Raw genomic sequence first — 17,333 nt, 5'->3', positions numbered from 1 at the left:
GTTGACAGTGAGCTGGCGAGTCTGCAGCTTGGGTCTGCAGGCGAGCTCGCAGGCAGACTTGGGTCTGCAGGCGGATTTGGGACTGCAGGCGAATTTCGAGTTGTAGGCGAGCTTCAACTGCAGGGCAGACTTGGGTCTGCAGGCGGATTTGATACTGCAGGCGATCTTCAAGCCGTTAGGCGAGCTCTATAGCATGGATCGAAGAATAGGCCGTAACTTTCAAACCGTAAGTCGGAATTGGACGAATTATATATGAAAATCACCTATCTCGACGAGATGGGGCCATCCGAACCAAGCCGAAGGCTTTGGTTCGCTTCCTCCGTTTCGCCAAATTCCTTACGGTTTGGGAGATATCTGTGTTTTCCCCTTTTTCTGCTATTTCGGGCGAGGTTTTAGCAGTTTTGTTCTGAACTTCTCTGATAAGGATTAAAGGCAATTTTTATTGCCTACATACGTCGACAGCATCGAACAGGTCAATAACACTGCTTGGGGGACCTATATATTCAGTGAGACATCTGACGCGATAGAGAGGGCACTGAAGGGTCCTGAGCCAGGGAAGACGACTTTATATCTGCAAGGGTGTACCCCTCTAGTTTGTGTAAGTAATCATGTTTTTTTACTGATTGTGAAGGTTAGGGTTTAGTTGTTAATGTTACAGTTTGGTTGTCAAGGTTATGGTTTTGTTGTTAATATTACGGTTTGGTTGTTAAGGTTACGTTTTTATTGTTAGGGTTACTTATTAATTGTTACGTGTTAATATTACGGTTTGGTTGTTAAGGTTACGTTTTTATTGTTAGGGTTACTTATTAATTGTTACGGATAAAGGTGTTTGTTAAGATTTTATTTCTCTAATGTGCAGTTGTGGTATTATGAACTTACCGGCATCAAGAAGCCAGCAGTTGGTTGTACGATGAGGCCTCCCCTGACAAATTGGGTGAGACTTGGGGAGATTGCTGGTTCTTTGAGATTGGCCACTGTTGTTGCTAAAGCAAGCAAAGCTACGATAAAGCTTCCACAGCAACATAGACAACTTCAAAGAATCGAGGGAGGTTTGTGGGGGAAGGAGCAGGGAATAGAGAAAGGGAAGATGTGTGAGAGAGAGAAGAGGAGGATTAAGGGACTGACTGCAGTAGACGCCGGCAGGGCTCGTGGCCCAAGAGACCTTCTTCACAAGAAGAAGAGGAGAGCAGAGGCCCAAGAGACCTTCTTCACAAGAAGAAGAGGAGAGCAGAAGATGACGACATCCCAATTGATGCAGTTATAAGAACTTAGCAATCGTGGATTTCATTTGTTTTTTAATTAATTAATCCTTTTAATAATACTCTACCTGTCCATTGCATATGTGATGCCACAGGATATTGATGAAGACGCCGAGCAGCCAAATAAGGCAGTTAAGCAAATAGAATGGCCTCAGCAAGTTATCTACTGGAAGAGCATCGCGGCAATGAACCAAGCATTACGTCGCAAGAACGAGAATAAATTCAAGGGTATGATTGCTGCAGACCGTGTAAAGATAAGTGCTCTTTCTGTGAAGGTGGCTAAGCTGTCTGCTCAAAATAGAAGACTGAGAGAGGAACTAAGCGAAGCACGATCCGGAACCCTCTCTGTATACAAGGATAAGAGCACTACAGGATTGGTGTCCAGCCCATTGATATGTGGCTTGCAATTACGTTTGCGTGTTATGTTTAAAGATTGATTGATAAGTATATGGATTTTTTGTTAAGGTTAAAAATGTATTGTTAACTTTACGGATCTAATGTTAAGGTTAGGGATTTATTGCCAAGGTTAGAGATTGATTGTTAAGTATCTGGGTTAGTTGTTAGGGTTATGTAACTGATGCTATGTTTTTTTTGACAATGACGTACCTAAGCTCATTTGTGTTTATTTTTTGAATCAGACACTCCAGGCACCGTGGGTGGCATTGATGTACAGTACGAGGGAGATGTTAATAAATCATTATTATTTGATGAAGCTAATAAGGAGAGTGAGGCCCCTCCAACAGGGAGGGCCTCTCCACAACCATTTTTTCTGATATCCACAAGGAGAGTGAAGATGCTCCGCCAGGAGAATTACCTCCACCAGAGGCCTATCGCATTGACAAGGTTCTTGAGGCAGAAATAAACGAGGGAGAGAAGGTGTCCCTGCCAGCGAAGGAGCTGCTAACTTGTACAGGTCAGCTTGCTTGTGCACTATACGTTAGAGATTGGTTGTTATGTCTACGTATTGGTTGTTAAGCTTTTGATTGTTTATACTCTGAATATTATCAGAAACAGGCACTCAACGCGAGGGCACTGGAAGGGAAATAACGCCGGCGGTTGAAGTCCCTTCTGCAGGTGATGGGGAGACGCAAACTTGTATAGGTTAGCAACTTTTTCACCATGTGTTTAGGCATCAGTTGTTAGAGTTACTATGAAATTGTTAAGTTTAGATAGAAGGGGCTAAGTTTTCTTAATATTTATACTTCGAATGGATTGTTTGGAATCAGACACTCTGCGGGAGGACACTGGGATGGAAATAAAGCAATCAGAGAATGCCCCTCCATCAGCAATAGAGACATCAACTGATGACGAAGATGCTCCTATTGTGTTTTCAAGGGCTTTGAATAAGAGAAAGAGGGGTGCAACGGGGGCACGCGAGAAGGTGGCCGCTGCTGCACCCCCTAAACGGAAGATATGCAAAAGATCGGTGAAGCCTTCCAAGTGGGTAGTCACCCCTTACACTGAAGGGAAGAAGAAGAAAGAAAAAGACAACATAGGGAACAAGGCAATAATAGAAGTGGTTGGGGAGGAGGAAGCGCAGGTGCAGGAAAAGGTAGCAGAGTTGGCTCCTGCTCGGCTACAAAGTGACGCCCACTCTATCTGAAAAAAACACATGAGTTCCCCTATGAGCTTAGAAGAAGAAATGTACATGAATAAGCTGAACGAGGGGATTCTCTTTCCAGCAGGCTTCATCATCAAGTTTTTGGGCGACAAGGACACATTTGTACATAATTATAAGGTGTCAGCAGATGTTGCTGCGCTGCTGACGGAAGAGGAGAAAAAAAACTCTCAACCATTTTTGCATTTGCAGATATAACAAGTAAGTATTTACCTCATATCTCAAGTATTTACGTTTGTTGTTTAGTTTACGGGTTTGTTGTTATGGTTATGGGTTTTTTGGTATGGTTATTGATTTGTAGATTAGGTTAAGGGTTTTTTGTTATAGTTATTGATTTGTAGTTAAGGTTGCGTGTTAGTTGTTAAGGTTACGGGTTTGATGTTAAAGTTACTGTTTTGTTGTTATGGTTATGGGTTGTTTGTTATGGTTATTGATTTATTGTTTAGGTTACTCGTTTTTAGTTATAGTTATTCATTTGTTGTTAAGGTTGCGTGTTAGTTGTTAAGGCTACGGGTTTGATGTTAAGGTTACGGGTTAATTGTTATGGTTACGGGTTTTTTTGTTATGATTATTATTTGTTGTTTAGGTTAAGTGTTTTTTGTTATAGTTGTTGATTTTTTGTTAAGGTTGCGTGATAGTTGTTAAGGTTACTGGTTTGTTGTTATGGTTACGAGTTTTTTTTGTTATGGTTATTGTTTGTTGTTTAGTTTAAGGGTTTTTTATTATAGTTATTCATTTGTTGTTAAGGTTGCGTGATAGTTGTTAAGGCTACGGGTTGGATGTTAAGGTTACGAGTTTGTTGTTATGGTTAAGGGTTTTTTGTTAAGGTTACGGGTTTGTTGTTTAGGTTAAGGGTCTGTTGTTAAATTTACTGGTTTGTTCTTGCTGCTAACTGTTAGTTGCTAACTATAATTTTTATTTTGTCCCTGTTTGCAGTTTTATTAAAGTGTACAATGGATCAACAGGGTCTATTACCCGGCTTGAGATCCTCAATATATTACGCGGTGGGCGACTGGATGATGCAGTAAGATTTTCGATTGGTATTTATTCATTAGCATATTTAACAATACTATTATTACTTACTTGTTGTCAACTTATTAAAATAAGATATCGTCGTCTAGTATAAAATTCGGGGTGGTCCCTGTTTGGTTTAGTGTAAGTTTATGTCTGGCGTGGCGTACTCCTACCTATCAGCACATAATCTATGTTAAAAGGAACATGATCGGGTTAATTTTTTATTGCAGCACCAGATACATATGGCGAAACCAGATTACAAAGAACTGCATGATATCTATATCAAACACTTGGTCGATGCAGGGTGTACTAACCTCTTAGTTCCCATTGTCCAAGGCGATCATTGGCGTCTACTGGAGTTTGATGTCGAAAATGATATTGCCAGGCATTACGACTCCTTGAAGGAGAGATCTGGACATTGGGAACCTGTGCTCAAAATCGTCAAAGCCTTTAACTACATTAAAGCTGGCTTCAATGAGAACCAATTGCGCAGCGTATTCGACCCAATCAAAGTTCCGTGTGAGGAGCAAAAGGGGTCGTAAGTTTACCGGAACCCTTGTTGGAATTCAATGTTGGAAACTGATTGTTAAGGTTACGAGTTTGTTGTTATGTTTTGTTTGAAAGCAACAGTGGTCACAATGCTTCCTTGTTTTTGTCTGCAGGTATGACTGTGGGATCTATGTCTACCAGTTCGTACAAGCGATTATCAAAGGTAGAGATGTCCTGCACGTCACGCCCGTAGAGCATAACACATGGGTGGTTCGTGCGAAGCTAGCAGCGTATTTACTGATTGAAGGCAGGAAGAGGAAAAAAGATACGGGAAAACTTGACGATGATGACGTTGAGATGTAGATTTTTTGTAAATGATATATTACAATTCTTTGTTGTTAATAACAATATACATGTAAATATTATAAGGTTAATATCGCATGATTTTGCTAATGTGTGCTTCAAATGCAACCAAACTGATGAGGTAAAGATTTCAAGTGCAACCAAACTGAATTTGCAAACAAACCCTCAAGGGATAACATTAACAGCAAACCCATGAGTTCAACAACAAAACTGTAACCTCATCAACAAACACCAAAGCTTAACAACATACTAACATTAGCAGAATCATGCGATGTTAACCCTTCAAATTCAGTTTGTAAATGTTATATTACAATTCTTTGTTGTTAATAACAATATACATGTAAATATTATAAGGTTAACATCTCATGATTCTGCTAATGTGTGCTTCAAATGCAACCAAAATGAATTTGAAAAGATTTTTGTATTTGTCAGCCAATAGTTTACGATATGCCAGATCCCCAAGGCTTAACAACAATCCCCCAAGGTATCACATTAACAGCAAGCCCATGAGTTCAACAACAAAACCGTAACCTCATAAACAAACACCAAAGCTTAACAACATACTAACATTAGCAGAATCATGCGATGTTAACCCTTCAAATTCAGTTTGTAAATGTTATCTTACAATTCTTTGTTGTTAATAACAATATACATGTAAATATTATAAGGTTAACATCGCGTGATTCTGCTAATGTGTGCTTCAAATGCAACCATAAGCTCAACAGCACAACGCAAAACAGTAAGCTCCTGAATTAACAACAAACCCCCAAAGGGGTAACCTTAACAGCAAATCCACGAGGTTAATAACAAATGGCTTAAATTTATCAGAGGTATAATCATTCCGAAAAGCTTATCATAAATTACTAGGTTGTTAACAGAGCTAAACGTCATCAAGTTAAGCAAAACATATGGGAATTTACAATTGATGATAACTTAGGGGTCGGCTGCTCCTCCCTCGCTCCCCTTGCTCGAAGCGCAATCGTGGGAGAAACCCTTGTCGCGAGGAAGGGTAGACGGCCCAATGCCTTGGGCCTGGAGAAATCGTTGCCACAGCTCTTTCTCCACCGTCATTTGCCTGCCGTCCCAAGTCACTTCAATCAATTCCGGGTCGGCGCGGGAAAGTTGCGGTTGCTGGCTTTGAGGTTGGTCAACGAACATGTCGATGTGACCAACCTCATTGTTTGCATGCTGCTCACGTTCTCCACCTACAATCTGAGTGATGACGAAACCTTCCATCAAACGAAGGTCCATGGGAGAGGTGTAACGAAACCTAATCCTCTTAGGGACATCCGAATATTCCCTAATCTCTAGCAGCACCCTGCAGTCTATGAAGTTTGTCTTCGTGGTGATGTCAGCGGAGTAGTACACATATTGGCCGATGCCCTCGAACAATGGTTGGATGAACTCCCACTCCCAGAGGTGTTAGGGGAGATTGAAGAGGCGGACCCACGTAAACATGGGGTTGGGCAATGTTCTTAGCCTGAGGTCCTCCCTCCAAAGCCTGAATCTGCCCACGAAGGACCCAAGATTCACGGGACTGAGCTTGATGGCTTGATCTAGTAGCTCATCAGAGGGGAATTTAACCATGAACCTATTTACAAATACCCGCTTGATCTCATACGTCCAATCCCAGACGTTGAAGCGATACCCTAGCATCTCTCTGAGCTCCTCCAAAGATGGCAGACCCACCTCAATAGTGAGGAGAGCGAAGGTAGAAAGCTCCTGAATGTTGCTAGCGACATTATCTGGAATGGGGAGCAATCGTGGGGAGGCGTTTGCTCTCAGACCATGAGGGCAATCCCGGGAGATATGCCCCGAACCATGGCAATGTATACACGCGCTATCATCGTGAGACATAATCCTTCTGGTTTCGAAACGAAGGTCGTGTAGTTGATAATGAGGCTGGGATGGGGAGAGAATGGCGGTGATGGGAAGATTGATGGCTGTGTCAAATGGTCTTGTCATGGATATAGGCGAGGGGATGAGGGTTGCCGTGTGGTGGCTAGGAATAGCGAGGAGACAGATGATAATACTGCCTGTCTTGGGAACATAATCTATCATGGAATGCATTTAATGCAGAGAGAAACCCACTAACTTTTTCTCTTGATCACCTTGGCAACTAAAAGGCTAAACTTGACAAGAGAACGCTAACCTTAGCAAACAATCCATAAGCTTGACAACAGAGCGCTAACCTTAGCAAACAATCCATAAGCTTGACAATAGAGCGCTAACCTTAGAAACCAATCCATAACCTTGACAACCAGTACATAACCTTGACAACCAGACCATGATCTTAACAACAAAACCATAAGCTCAACAATACAACATTGTATCATGCCACGTCCTTCTTTACAGTCATGCTATAACCTTAACAAACAAAAAATTAGCTTATCAACAACCTCGTGATATTCTCAACAATTCCCTATGCTCTTTGGACACAATGAGGACTGCTAAAACCTTAGCAACAGACAAATAAGCCTAACAACATAGCTAAACGTTACAACAGGAGGCTAATGTTAGCTACCATTCCATAGGTTTGACAACAGAGAGCTAACATTAACAACCAATACATAAGCTTGACAACAGGGAGCTAACCTTAACAACAGGGCGCTAACCTTAGTAACCAATACATAAGCTTGACAACCAGCATATAACCTTGACAACCAGTCCATGATCTTAACAACAAAACCATAAGCTCAACAATACAACCCCGTGATCTTCTCAACTAATAAGCCTAACAACAGAGCTAAACGTTACAACAAGGAGCTAATGTTAGCTATCATTCCATAAGTTTGACAACAGAGAGCTAACCTTAGCAACCAATACATAAGCTTATAACAGAGCGCTAACTTTATAAACCAATCCATAAGCTTGACAACAGAGAGCTAACCTTAGCAACCAATCCATAAGATTAACAACCAATAAATAACCTTGTCAGCCAGTCCTGAGCTTAACAACAAAACCATAAGTCAACAATACAACCATGTATCATGCCACGTAAACTTAACAACCATCCCATAAGCTTGGTAACAGAACGCTAACCTTAGCAACCAATGTATAAGCTTGACAATACAACGCCAAACTTCACAATAAACACGTAAACTTAACAACCAGTCAATAAAGGTGACAGCGAGTCCATAATATTTTTTGATAAATCGTTAAACTTAACAAAAGAACCTGTATCAAAAAATAATTTCCTTTTCAATCATGCTACAACCTTAAAACAAACAAATAAGCCTATCAACAACCCCGTAAACTCAACAAATAAGCTCTACAATACAATGACAACTACATGTATTACCATTGTCTCTACTCTAAATTCTATAAACGTGGGTGAATATAACTGGCTCCCTTCAATGAGCTTGTTCAATAACAAGATAGTTAAGATTCATAGGTGCGTGGAATACAATCAATTCAGATGGATCAATGCGTGAATCACCTAGGAAGGCATGCGAATGCTGGTGGAGATAGTCTTCTGGCTTACGTTTACACTGTATAGCTATACAGTCTTAACGTAAGCCAGAGGACTATCTCCACCAGCATTCGCATGCCTTCCCATATGATTCACGCATGACCCATCTGAATTGATTGTATTCCACGCACCTATCAATCTTAACTATCTTATTATTGTGCAAGCTCATTGAAGAGAGCCACATGCATTCACCCACAGCTAATGGAACTAAGAGCAAACACATAAGAGGATAACGTCTTCATCAGCGGGAGGGATACCCAAGATCTTCATCAATGTGCACAAACCTTGTCGCCATGACCTTCATCGGCGTGAGGACTAGCATTGATCTTCTGGTTTTAATGGCGAAATGAGAACTTGTAGGTTTTGGGGAGAGGGTAGCTTTTTGTTCAGATTAAATGATAGAGGGTTAACAGAGAATAAATGATGGGGAGATCGAGGAAAGATTGCACCGAAAAGGATATCTGCGCTATCCTGTAGCTGAACAGGCGAAGGGATGTTGATGTTGCCACGTGGAATGTGGGGGTAGGTGTCCAGGTTATATTAACTCTCCTCCTTGGGAAATAGGAGGAACATTGAATGCAGTAGCAGAGAATATACCCCGGTGACCTTGACAACCAAGCGCAAGTGAATAACAGTAAGGGACCTTAACAACAGGGCGCTAACCTTAGCAACCAATACATAAGCTTAATAATAGAGAGCTAACCTTATCAACCAATCCATAAGCTTGACAACAAGACTCTAACCTTAGCAACCAGTCCATAACCTTGACAACCAGCACATAATCTTGAAAGCCAATCCATGATCTTTACATCAAAACCATAAGATCAACAATACAACCCCGTGATCTTCTCAACCCATAAGCCTAACAATAGAGCTAAGCGTTACAACAAGGAGCTAATGTTAGCTACCATTCCATAAGTTTGACAACAGAGAGCTAACCTTAACAACTAATACATAAGCTTGACAACAGAGCACTAACCTTAATAACAGGGCGCTAACCTTAGCAACCAATCCATAAGCTTGACAATCAGCACATAACCTTGACAGTCAGTCCATGATCTTAACAACAAAACCATAAGCTCAATAATACAACCATGTATCATGCCACGTCTTTCTTTACAATCTTACTTACAACCTTAACAATGAAAAAAATAAGCTTAACAGCCACGCCGTGATCTTAACAAAGAAAAAATAAGCTTATCAACAACCCTGTGATCTTCTCAATAATTCGCTAAGTTCAACAAAACAATGAGGACTGCTACAACCTTAACAACCAATAAATAAGCCTAACAACAGAGCTAAACACAACAACAAGGTGCTAACCTTAGCAACCATCCCATAAGCTTGGCAACAGAGTGCTAACCTTAGCAACCAATATATAAGCTTGACAATACAACGCCAAACTTCACAATAAACACGTAAACTTAACAACCAGTCAATAAAAGTGACAGCGAGTCCATAATATTTTTTGATAAATCGTTAAACTTAATAAAAGAACCTGTATTAAAAAATAATTTCCTTTACAATCATGCTACAACCTTAAAACAAACAAATAAGCTTATCAACAACCCCGTAAACTAAACAAATAAGCTTGAATACACGATGACTACTGCATGTATTACCATTGTCTCTACTCTAAGTTCCATAACCGTGGGTGAATATAACTGGCTCCCTTCAATGAACTTGTTCAATAACAAGATAGTTAAGATTCATAGGTGCGTGGAATACAATAAATTCAGATGGATCAATGCTTGAATCACCTAGGAAGGCATGCAAATGTTGTTGGAGATAGTCTTCTGGCTTACGTTTACTTTGTATAGCTATACACTGTTAACGTAAGCCAGAGGACTATCTCCACCAGTATTCGCATGCCTTCCCATGTGATTCACGCATGACCCATCTGAATTGATTGTATTCTACGCACCTATCAATCTTAACTATCTTGTTATTGTACAAGATTATTGAAGAGAACCACATGCATTCATCCACAGCTAATGGAACTAAGAGCAAACACATAAGGGGATAACGTCTTCATCAGCGTGAGGGGTACCCAAGATCTTCATCAGTGTGCGCAAACCTTGTCGCCATGACCTTCATCGGCGTGAATACTAGCATTGATCTTCTGGTTTTAATGGCGAAAGGAGAACTTGTAGGTTTTGGGGAGAGGGTAGCTCGGGTTTCAGATTAAATGATAGTGGGTCAACAGAGAGCCGGCGATGGGGAGATCAAGGAAAGATTGTGCCGAAAGGGTATCTGCGCTATCCTGTAGTAGAACAGGCGAAGGGTAGGAGCCCAGGTTATATTAACTCTCCTCCTTGGGAACTAGGAGGAACATTGAATGCAGTAGCAGAGAATATACTCCGGTGACCGTGACAACCAAGCGCAAGTGAATAACAGTAAGGGACCTAACAGTAAACATAATATTCAATCGATAACCCTAACAACCAAATAATAACCTTAACATCAAAACCATGACCTTAACATTTGTAATGATATGCTTGACAATAAATCCATGTGCATGACAATAAAACGCTAAACTATATAGGCTCGTTCCAGTATAAGATTTCTTGGATTCTGACTGTATGATAGCATCAACCATTTGAATGCTAATAACCTTATCTATTCCCCATTGTCAATTCTCTAAGTTCCATAAACTGTGCTTGAATATAAATGGCTTCCAACAAAGAGCTTTCCAGCAGCATGTTAAGTTCACGGAAAGCTCTTTGGAGAAAGCCATTGCTATTCAAGCCCATTTGATAGAACTTAGAGAAAATAACAATGGGGAATAGATAAAAGTAATAATATTCAAAAAAAGATTGATGCTATCATATGGTCAGAACCTAGAAATATTGAAGAAGTCTTCATAAGCGTGAGGGCTAGCCGTGATCTTCTGGTTTATGAGATTGGAGAGGTGAGAGCTTAGGATGATCGAGAAAATAGTGAGGACAAATAGAATGGCAGTGATGAGAAGATAAAGAAGATGTAAAGGTGAGGAGAAATGTTATATAGTTCGGTTCTGTATTAGAACAATCCGAGGGATGGTGATATTACTCTACTGCCTTGGGAACTATGAAATGCATTGAATACAGTCAAATTAAAAATATCTTGGTAACCTTGACAGCCAATTGCAAGTGAATAATATAACCTTAACAACAAACAAATAAAACTGACAACCACATCCACTTTGGTTGATTGAGGATACGACTCTTTTTCCATCTCCTTCTCGTTGTCAGAAGAAGAATCCAGGTTGTGAGTCTCACGATCTGAGTGTTCATGCGCCTTCTGCTTTCCCTTTGACATGGTCCTCCGGGCAGATTCAGGTTTGAGGCCTTTTTCAGCCAGAAGTTGGGCCAACATATCCTTCACCTGGAGAAGGGTTTCCTGTTGCGCCTGGAGAAACTTCAACATTAAAGTGATAAATTTGACAACCAAGTAATAACCTTAACAACCAAGTCAAAACATCAAAATTAAAGTGATTCACTTGACAACCAAATAATAACATTAACAACCAAGTCAAAGCTTTAACATTAAAGTGATAAACTTGACAACCAAGTAATAACCTTAACAGCCAAGCTATGACCTTCTCACTTGTAATGATATACAGGACAACAAATTCATATACATGGCAATAAAACGCTAAACTATATAGGCTCGTTACAGCTTGCACGATTGTGATCCTCCATGTTGCATCGAGAGCACTTAACAGGACGGGTGTTCAGCGACCTGTTGTTTATTCGTCTTGTGCATGGTCTGCCACGTCTTTTTTTGGTGAGAGGAGGCTTCAACACTTGCTCTTCTGGCGGTACAAAGCGCTTCTCGTAATCTGGGATGGGAAAGATGATCGCTGCATAACTTGCTCTGAATGTGTCAACAATCATGTACCAATCGCAATATTGATAAATTTCTCGTCCCATCCATGTAATTGCAGCGCACGCATGTTTGCAAGGAATGCGGGTGATATCCCAGGACCTGCAAGAACAAGTCCGATTCTTCAAATCTACACGACAAGTTTTATTAGACTCGACCTCCATAATATCTTCCGTCGAATGTTTAATCGCCAAGCAGCTACCATGCTGAATATTATCACACAGCACCATCTCCGCTTCCAGGCATAAGTATCCAGACCAGTTCTGACCCACTAGCCTCCTTTCATGCATGCGCTCCATTATTTGCTTTCGTATGGTCTCAACCAAAGGTAAGATTCACAACAATCATGCCTTTCTTATCCAGCTGTTGAAGGACTCAGTAACGTTTGAAGTAACATGGCCATACCTTAACAACAAAACAATAACATTAACAATAAAACCATAAACTAAACATTAAAAGCGTAACCTTAACAACAAATATCCTAAACTTAACAGCAAAACCCTAGCACAATAACTCTAACCATAACAATAAAAATCTAACCTTAACAGAAAACAATAGGATAACTGTTCGTGGGAAATTTTGTAATAAAAAGAATATAAGGAAAGAATTGCGTTTGATCTTATTCTCTCTAACTGCTTAGAAAAAGAATGATTACAACTCTCTCAACTCTCGATTACAATTTGGATTCCTAGTTACAAAAGAGAAGAGAATGATCTGGATTCTCCCCTTTGTTTAATTCTGGGTTCTTCTTGGTAGCGATGAGATGCCTCCCTCGAATGCTTGCGTCGAGTTTGCTTCTCGTTGACGATCCGAATATCTATACTCACTGGAACAACTGTCTTGGCCGGTTGATAACTCTTGTCGAGTTTTGTGATTCAGAACAAGTAACAAACTCTAATGATAGAGTTGTTGGAACCGAAAATAATTCGGTTAATAAGCCAAATATCGATGGTTTAGAGATCCTCCGTTTGTTGATTTCCCAGACTGTGTAAGGAGTCAATCCTCCTTTTTCTGATTCTGGAAGATTTGATCGAAAGATCCCCCTCCGATTAATGAAAAGAAATCTCTCTTGATCTGATTATCAAAAATCTGATCTCCCCCCTCCAAAAAGATCTCTTTTTTAACTCTGTTGAGTTTGTTGCTATTTATAGGGGGATTAGGGGTGTAACTGCCCCCCATAATCCACGCCTAAATGGGGGTTTAGTTACCCCATTAGCCGGGTGTAACAACCCACTAAAGCCACTCCTCAAATCGTGGGTGAAGAACAGCTTCGAAGTTGTTACGATCACGTTTGAATGAGTCAGAACCTTGACCTGCGTTCTGGCGGTGATTGAGCTGCGTTTGGCAGCGACTGACGGGCTGCGTTGGGCAATGATGGATGAGTTGCGTTGGGCAGCGATTGATAAGCTGCGTTGGGCAGCGATGGAGCTGCGTTCGAGCTGTGCTTGGCAGCGATTGGAGCTGCGTTCGAGCTGTGCTTGGCAGCGATTGGAGCTGCGTTCGAGCTGTGCTTGGCAGCGATTGGAGCTGCGTTCGAGCTGTGCTTGGCAGCGATTGGAGCTGCGTTCTAGCTGTTGATTGTCGTAGTATTTAGATTTCTCTGTCTTTATATATGGATGACACCAAAGACCGGTAAAGAAGGTCTTATTCAAGCCATTTGTGACAATTGAGGCATCTCAATAACGCTCTGTCAACTGCAGGTCATGATCTTCCCTGAGTGTGTCGAATATCATTACACTGCTCATTAGCACCTCTAATGGTTGCCAATATAATATTAGTCATGTTGTTGTCGCAGCCATCAAGATCAATCATCTCACATAAGAAGCTGCATTCGTGTTTATAGCTGTTGAAGCGGCGTAGGTGATTGAATCGGTGTAGTGTCTTGATGATGGTACGCGGGGAGGACTTCCACGTCTTGGTTTGAAGAGATCGTCGATTTGTAATCCTTTCTGTCAGAGTATTGCTAAAAACTGCCGTTTTGTAATCTTTGCTTTAACTCTTTGACATGTGAAAATCTTCGAATTGTAGCCTTCTGGAAGTCGTCAGATTGTAACTTCCATCATCAGTGTTCGATGGAGACTCAGCTATCCATTGTGATTTTTAGACAGCCTACAATAACTCTAACCTAAACAACTATAACGGTGCTGTAACAAAATAACGTTGAAACCAAGCTATCTTATTCTTACCTTATACCAGGAAAATGCGTGTTTGCCCATCTCTCCGGGGAGTATTCCATTACAGTGACGTAAGCCCTGTGATCGATCGTTGCCAATTCTTTCATGTCATTATCCCATTTAGATATTATGAACTTATAAGCCGCAGATTATAACAGCTTGCCCAACGTAGTCGTGACATTTGCCTTGTGCCCAAAATCCTTCATCTGTTTTTTGAAATTCTCGACTAGATGCAGAACACACCTTGAATGGAATGCATCTGGAAAGAATTCCTCGACTGCTGCCCTGATACCCTTGTCGGCATCGGAAATCATTACCAGTCGATGTGGAGGTTGGTAAGGATTTTCCCTATCATACAGTAACATCCATAATCCTTGTAAGAACCATTTCCAATTAACCTCATTCTCTTGGCCGCATACGCAATATGCAAGGGGAAATATTCCCTGGTTGCCGTCATACCCAGTAGCGCTAAGTAGTATGCCTCTGTAACGATCTTTAATAAATGTTCCATCCAAAAATAATAGAGGCCTACACCCAGCAATGAACCCTTCAATACAGGCATTATAACTAATGAACAATCGCCTGAACCTCCCGTCTTCAGCATCAATAACAACACGACTCCCTGGATTAGTTGCATGCACCATGGATTCATACCTGCATGAATATAACAACAAAGCAGTACATTTAGAAAAGGATTCATAAACAAAACAAATGATCTTCAAACTTCACGACCAACACGTATACTTAACGACGAACCAATAACTTTAACAACTAATACGTATAGTTAGCAACCAAAACGTAAGCAGTAGATTTAGCAAAGGATTCATAACCATAACAACTGATCTTCAAACTTCACAACCAACACGTACACTTAGCGACGAACCAATAACTTTAACAACTAATACATATAGTTAGCAACCAAAACGTAAGTAGTAGATTTAGTAAAGGATTCATAACCATAACAACTGATCTTCAAACTTCACAACCAACACGTACACTTAGCGACGAACCAATAACTTTAACAACTAATACGTATAGTTAGCAACGAAAATGTAAGCAGTAGATTTAGCAACAGATTCATAACCATAACAACTGGTCTTCAAACTTCACAACCAACCCGTATACTTAACGTCGAACCAACAACTTTAACAACTACTACGTATAGTTAGCAACCAAAACGTAAGAGTGATTTCAGAAGAATAAAAAAGATAAGGACCATCTCAGTGAATCGTAAGCCTCATCATCGTCACCGAACAGGTCCTGTTGAGCTGTCTCCTTGCTCCACCACGCTTTACTGTAGTTAATCTTGATGCTAAAATTAGAGAGTATGTTGTTCTTGATATCGACCGCACGAAGATCTGGCCTAACCTTCAAAATAGCTTGTTTTTAGCTAGCAATGAACTTCCTTGATGCCCTTGAGTTGCCAGCATTTGCTCCATATTGACCGCAGGTGTGGGTAGACTCGAAATTCTTTATGGACATGATAGACGAATTTCTGAGCGGGGGAAGCAAACAACATCCAAGGGTAACCATGTGTGTGCTTGAATCGGTAATAGACTCTTATGCGTCTTTGTTCATTGTGGTAAAAATCATACTCGAACCGTTTAGCAATTGAATAGTATTGAAGTGCTAATCTAACTTTAGCAGCACTATCAAATTTCTGACCAACTTCACGTATGGAGGTGTGCCACTCAGTTGGGATCTTTGTTTGGTGATTAAGCATGTCTTCCAGCAGCATGATCGAGTAGCCGGTGGGGTTGTCATTAGGAATACGCTCATCATTACAGGTTTGGGTGAACGTGGTATCTGCGCACCATGAATTTTCTGTCGGTATTGTCCTAAAGTAGTAATAAAAATACATAGCCTTAGTAACGAACTGATAACCTTAACAACGAACTCATAAACGTAACAGCCAACATATATCCTTAACAACTATCCCTTATACTTAAGGGCAGACTCGTGACCTTAACAACAAACGCATATACTTAACATCAAACACCTTATCTTAGCAACCAACTAGTATACGTAACAGCCAACAAATAACCTTAACAACCAGTGCTTAACATAACCTTGACAACCAACACATTACCTAAGCAACCAATGCATGAGGTTAACAACTAATGACAAAACCTATCAGTGAACTCAAAAGGGAATCTGGAGTGTAATTCCTACGCAGTTTCTGGCGTAGTCTGCGTGTTCTGCGAAGTTGAGGATTCCCCAGCGGAGGTAGCATACAAATTCGCGTCTGTAAATCCATTACGCCGACAATACTCGAACATCAAATTTAAGTCATCGTCATTGTCAATTGAAATACTGAATTTCTTTTCCCTTTCGCATATGAACTTTAGTGAAAGAGATTGTAAGCCTTTCCGTCACTTGATATCTCAAGCTGTTTATTTCTATATTCTCTTTGATAACGACGAATACACCGTCACCACCTTTGTTGCTTTTTGCCTTCGTTACCACGCATAGAAGAGATCCATCCGCCATTTTATTACAGGGAGTAGTTGAAGAATCAAAGAGGCTTTTATTGAGGAGAATTAAGTGGAAGGAACAAATTAGTTAGGGTAATAGAATGGGGAGGAACTCAGCGATTTTAGCTGGAAGGGGAATATATCTGGTAATAATTTTAGAGGGAAATGAGAATCCCCCCCCCTCCAAAAAAAAAGTCATTCTAATCACCATTTAATGCCTACAGTCGAAACACTGGGTTTTCGTCGTGAGAGGGCGACGAACACAGGCTGCGAAGGGTATTTTAGGCATTTCGAGCGGGGTTTAAACGGAGTTACGCCTGGGGATTCGTTTTGGGGATGGAAGAAAATCGCGCACGGTTTTGGGGGTAAAGCACCCGTTGAAAAAGTCTTGGGGGGGGGGAGCACGTTTTGTTGTGTTTTGGGGGCTGGAAGCATTTTTCCCAAAACAAAAACCATCCCCGCCATCTTCGTCATATGTCATGTTGTTTATAACTCCTTCTATTATGTTCTTCACTTCGGCCTTTCTATCTATGAGGTCAGAACAATAACCAGTTCGAGTATGCTTATCAAGCTTTTCCTTCACTTTTGCCTTATTTTTTCCCT

General features: G+C 40.7%; 1 long non-coding RNA gene across 1 annotated transcript; it reads left to right on the top strand.

Annotated features, from left to right (window-relative positions):
• On the top strand, window positions 2,140-2,511 carry LOC109836509. Its single transcript, XR_002245981.1, has 3 exons — window positions 2,140-2,172; window positions 2,268-2,360; window positions 2,486-2,511. It is a non-coding gene; the product is annotated as an uncharacterized LOC109836509 (long non-coding RNA).

This window comes from Asparagus officinalis, chromosome 4 (assembly GCF_001876935.1).
Source record: "Asparagus officinalis chromosome 4, Aspof.V1, whole genome shotgun sequence".
Lineage (NCBI taxonomy): Eukaryota > Viridiplantae > Streptophyta > Magnoliopsida > Asparagales > Asparagaceae > Asparagus > Asparagus officinalis.
Note: the sequence above shows the minus strand (reverse complement) of the source record. Positions and strands in the feature narration are given on the sequence as shown.